Source organism: Pinus tabuliformis, chromosome 6, assembly GCF_031772625.1.
Source record: "Pinus tabuliformis cultivar Carrire ecotype Pingquan chromosome 6, CPIR1, whole genome shotgun sequence".
Classification (NCBI taxonomy): domain Eukaryota; kingdom Viridiplantae; phylum Streptophyta; class Pinopsida; order Pinales; family Pinaceae; genus Pinus; species Pinus tabuliformis.
Window position 1 is genome coordinate 586,018,493 of NC_142292.1, and position 5,809 is coordinate 586,024,301.

General features: G+C 35.5%; 1 long non-coding RNA gene across 1 annotated transcript; it reads left to right on the forward strand.

Moving 5' to 3' along the window:
- The first annotated feature begins 777 nt into the window (after positions 1 to 777).
- LOC149259910 (uncharacterized) lies at positions 778 to 4,764 on the forward strand. Its single transcript, XR_016247823.1, has 6 exons — positions 778 to 2,159; positions 2,379 to 2,447; positions 2,618 to 2,700; positions 2,951 to 3,023; positions 4,278 to 4,367; positions 4,505 to 4,764. It is a non-coding gene; the product is annotated as an uncharacterized LOC149259910 (long non-coding RNA).
- Positions 4,765 to 5,809: the final 1,045 nt, after the last annotated feature.

A 5,809-nucleotide genomic window follows, 5' to 3' on the forward strand; every position in this document is an offset into this window, starting at 1 on the left:
TGATATAAAATAAAGTTGTCCCAATTTAAACAATATCACAACACAAATACAAATTTCATACAATCTTAATAAAGTCTATACATTAACAAATCATTGCTTGATTTAAAATAAAGTTGTCCCCAATTTAAACGATATCACAACACAAATAAAATTGTTTTTTAATATTTAAATAAAATAATATATAAAAGTCAATCTAGATAATATATTTTAAAATAATAATAAATAATAATTAAAATAATAATAGAAAATAACTATGTGAGAACTATGTATCTCAATCTAACATTTTGGGCGAACAAAATATTGAGAATTAAAATATATATTAGAAATTTTAATAAAATAATATTTTTTTTTATCTATTTTTTATTACTATAATAAAGATGAGATTATTTGGACTATTAGCTAACATGAGATGACTTACTATAATTCAGGAAAGAACGAGCCATTTAAAATTACCCATAATAATTTGTAAAGAAACAAGCTTTCACTTTTCCCATATAATTTTTTTTGGGTAAAAAAACAAATTTGGTCTCTTCCCATGTACCTTTAAATTTTAAATCACTAAATCACAAAAAAAACCACTATTAAACAAACAAACGCAAATGCAGTACTCCAAGTCACTCAGTGAAATTGTCGGTTCGTTATTTTTTATTATTTAATAATTTGAATTATATTAAAATAAAAAAATTCGATTTTCAAATTTAAAGAAATCAAGTTCCCGATATTTTTTAATTTTAGAAACCACCATTTTCTATTTTAATTTCGTTCTATATTCTCGCTCCGGACAGCAGATTTCTCGCACAATAAATCATTATCTCAGGTTGGATTTTGGCATTTCCTTTCAGTACAAAATACAAGGCAGCATATCAGAATTGTTGTTTTGGCCCTGCCCCAAATTAAGCAAGTCCCAGCATTGTGGCCTGTACGCATCAATTAAGCAAGTACCAGCAGAGAGTGTAACTGCAGAATATATTAAGGCGGAAAACGCAGACCGGCATGAGTTGCGGGCAGCCAGACTAGCGCACTAGAGCTACTTAAAAAAGGAATACTATTATTTCTGTTTACCTGTCTGTCACTACAGTTTCCAAATAGCGCTGCATGCAGGCAGGTTTATTGGACCGTTTCGATTTGTGTGTCTGCACAAATGCAAAGCAAAGCAGAGTTGGTGCTCCCACCGTTCTATTTTTTTCCTGGACAGGCGTGTTTTATTTTCGTGTTCTGGTGCCGTGTTTGTCCTACAAAGGTCTTAAGAATAAATGAATGAATGGCTTTCATGGCGCTATGATTCTTCTGTGTATAGCGTCATTTTAAGCTGTCAATACTCCTGTATATGTTACCTTGTAAATGAATAGTTATGTTAAAATCTTGAGTTACAGTATCAGTTATTTCTACCCATCATTTTTTAATCCAATCCTAATGTAAATTGTTTTTTATCAACGCCTGCTTTTAAAGATTTTTCAATTTCATAAGCAGGAGAGTGTCAACAACAACTACACTCCACCTTCTCACTCTGTTATCTGGGTAAATTTAGGGAGATTCAAGGCACAATTTTGGGTTTTCTATAGATTATGGGTTTTGGATGGCAAATTCGGTGGTTTGAGCAGCTACATTTGATCATGAAATAAAGGCTCCATCCATTCATGTCCCTGGGCTGATCTAATAAGCAATGTTTGTTGTGGATTTTAAGTTTCTTGATTGATCCAGGATTTGTGAAATATGATTAGGGTTTCAGGGGGGCCTAAAAATAGATTCTGTGGAGAAATTGAGAGTTTTTTTTAAAGCCGCAGGGACTGATATATGTAGTTTGATTGAATATAAAGTCCTGGTTGCAGCCTCTGATTGCCCAAGTGAATTCACGAGGAGGTAGGGTTGCACATAGACTGTATGCATCTAGGTTTCGTAGGTGCTGTGAGTGTGATGCTCTTATTTTGGTTGAACCCTATGATGACATTATTGATGATGAAGATGACGATGAGGGTATCAGGGGATGTCATGATAAATACAATGACAAAATAAACAGCACCACTGGTGAGCCAAATGGGAAAAGGGTTAGCAATTACAGCTACGATGAGGCCAATGCCCTCACCCAAAAGATTGAAGAAGAATCACAGTTTCTCAGGAAGGTCTTCAGAATCAAAGACGTTCTTGCAAACCTAGATGAGGTAGTGTTTGTTCTGAGTTAAATATCAATCAGTTTTATTGGATCAACTCGTACATCAATAGTACTTTGATAGGGTGTTTTTTCGTTAGCAACCATTAAACATACGTTTCATAACTACTCATGCATATTTTATTGAAACAATAACAAGTTTTGAAAAGTGCATGCACAAGGGTTCGCTCATTTCTCTGAAAAAACAATCCCCTTTTGTTTTGTATTGCAGTCTGATAGACAGTTGTACAAGTGCTTGAAAAGATTGGAATTGATGCAAATCACAGTGGAAACCCTCAAGGTATGTTTTTTAAGTCATTTGAAAAATGTGCTCCATGGCAGAGTTGAACACAGTTCCCTGTTTTATGTAAAATAGGGATGGGAGGAGTTCTTCCAAATGTGATGTGAGGTTACACACCGCTTTTCCAGCTTGTTCAATATCCAACATGTGCAATGGTTTATTCTATTCAGGCAACTGAGATTGGGAAATAAGTTAACTGGTTGCAGAAGCACACTTTAAAGGAAATCTGGTCTATGGTGAAAAGGCTTATCAGGTATTTAAAGCGAAAACCTCCTGGTTCAATATTGGAAGCATCGATAATCTAATATTGAATTCCAACATTTGGTTATGCAGAAATGTAGTTTTTAGTCACAGCAGCAGTTTCTTTTATGTTGCCATTATGGGAACTTATCTTAACACAAGTAAAATACGCAGCTTTTATGGCTTTCGTTCTGGTTCATTTACGCTGGCTTGGACCTATCTAGGCTTAAACGTGCTTATTGCTTCTCTGTGATATACTGCAGTGGCTGGAAATAACTTGAAGATTAATGGGTGAAGACTGCTGTTAATGTCGCTGTGGCAGCAATTGCAGGCATGGTAATGTGCTAAAGTTACTGAAGTTTTTCTATGCTTTACTAGAAGGGATTTTTGTTCATATGCTTCATTTTGCATGTACCTTGCCAGATTCTGCAGATGATGAAAATGGACTCCCTTCAGCCCCATTGGATGAGGGTTCCTTTCTGACAACCCAGACAACTTTGAATATCTTAGGTAGTCTTCAAATATGTGTTTAGTATGCTCTCTTCCTCAATGTGGCTGAAGGTGAGATGTCACTTGGTCATGGAATCTTGAGGTCTTTTCTCGATATCATATAATATATGCTTAATTCAGGGTTTCTTCCATGACCAAATGATATCTCACCGTCAAGCATATTGAGAAACAGACCAAAGTTGAATATAAAAAGGAACATTGTTTGTCTTGGGAAGAAATTGATACCATTCTAATTGGTATCGATACCCTGATTCTGAGCTTGTTTGTGACTACATGGTTTTATGCTGCTTGTAAGAGCTTGAAATTTAAGATCTTTGATTGCATGGATGATGATGGGAGTAAGTTATTCTTGGCTCGCTTTTTAAATATATTTTTCTCTTGTTGGAATTCATAATACATACTCTATTTTGTTTCGAAAGTAATGTTGTTTTATCCTGAATCCATTAGTTTTATTTGTTATTATTTATAACTTGTGATCATCACCGACATTGTTTTCTGTAATAGATGTAGTTCTTAATGTTATGCAAAAACTGAAAACGCTAAATATAAATATAATGATGCTGATGATGAAAAATAATACACAGCAGAACAGCCCCATAAAATAAAGCTATTAGCTCACCAGAGTAATCTGACAGGGTAGAGCAGTCCTTGTGGCAAGCAAGAAACAGACAAAATAGGGGGGTTGTGAAAAGAGTAGCTCACGTAATATAAATACCAGTGCTGGACCTCCAATATCTTCAGATTGCAAGGGATATCGAGACAATGTAAGCAAACTAGGATGTAAAAGCTAAATTGAAAATGAATTTGTTGATTATAAATTTATGGATAATCCACTGTTGAAAGAGCATTCCTTGCTTTTTAGGTATTATGTAACCGATAGTTTTTCTCTATTTTGAAAAATACTATTGATTCACAATCGTAAATACTATTGATCCACAATCTTTCTGTAAAATCTTAATGGGGCAAAACTTATGTACCAGCTAGCTATGTTGGACGGACCTTGTAGTAGGGAAATATGCATTGCGTATTTGGAGCTATTTGTAATGTTTTTAAACATGCTTTTGTGTATTTGTACAGCAGAAACCAAATTTCCCAGGTGATGCATATGTTAAATTGAAGTTCAAAGCAGCAAAAGGCAGCTTCAGAAAGGATATCAATGAATAGGAAATGGTTTGTAGTCTGTTGGAATGTATTTAAATTTTTAAATTTGTTTCTGCAATAGCGGTAAATTTTGATATTGCAGTAAATTTTGAAGTGGATGTTAGCTCATGAACTTGGTAACTAATGGAATAATGATGCTTTTGCAGCCCAGAAGCAGCGTATAGTTCAAGTAATGAAATTGCAAGACCTGCCTAAACAGGGCCTGAACTGTTTCATGGTAAGCCAATGTTACAACATCATCGTCAGTGGATGAATAACGGGATATAGTGACACTATATTGAAAGGTAAAGTAGTCAAGAGCCAGCTCCATGAGGTGTGAAAAGCTCTGATGAGGAGGAAGTAAAGCCCTAGTGTGAAAAGCTCTGACGAGGAGGAAGTAAAGCCCTAGTGTGAAAACCTCTGATGAGGAGGAAGTGACAAGCCTGTGTGCAGGCCTGATTTGCATTGTGTTTGTTTCCAGTAGATCTAGATCTATTGGAAAATTAATTCTAAATTGTTTAGAACTCTCACATTTGAAGAGCTCCAAGATCGAGATGACAAAACTAGGTTTTTTATTTGGGATTCCTTCCTCTCCCTTTTTTGTTGATTTGAAGTCTCAGTCCTATGTGCCTAGCCTGAGAGTATGCCATATCAAAATGTTAAGAAGCAGAAGAGAAAAGTCCTTTCATGTTTTGATGTGCTGTCTGTATCCAGACAAATGACATGGCAGCTTTAGCAGAGTTTTGGATTTCCTTAGTTTCATTGCAATGCTTGATGATGCCAAATCGACTTTCTAATTAAAGTTGGAGATCACATTTACATTGACTGAAGTGTATGATATGCAGACCCAGATTGGGTAGTGTTTCTGGCTCTGCAAGTATCTTTGATCCTGAAGACCTCTCTGAGAACTTGGGATTCTTCTTCAATTTCTTTGGTGAGGGTTTTGGCGTAATCATAACTGTAATTGCTACCCTATTTCCATCTGCCTCACCACTGTTGTTGTTAGTTTGTCATTGTCTTTATCATGACAACCCGTGATAACTTCCTCTTCATCTTTCTCATTATCAATGATGTCATCATGGAGTTCAGTTGAAGTAACAACATCATACTCACAATACATGAGAAATCTTTTTGCATAGTCTCTGTGCAACCTTATCTCTCTTGATGAATTTATTTGGGTAGTCAAAGGTTGCAACCTGAATTGCGTATTCCATCAGACTGCATATATCAGTGCTTTAAAAACTTTCTCCATTTATCTGCAGACTGCATTTTTAAGGCCTCCTGGAACCCTGATCCTATTCCACAGAAGCTGTTGATCATTCAGTAAACCTAAAGTCCATGACAAACAACATTATTTGTTAGATGTGCCTTGAATTCCCCTAAATTTGCCCAGATAACACGGTGAGGTGTAGTGTTGTTCATGATGCTCCCCCACTGTATGAAATTTGAAACTTTTTAAAAAGCCTGTGTTG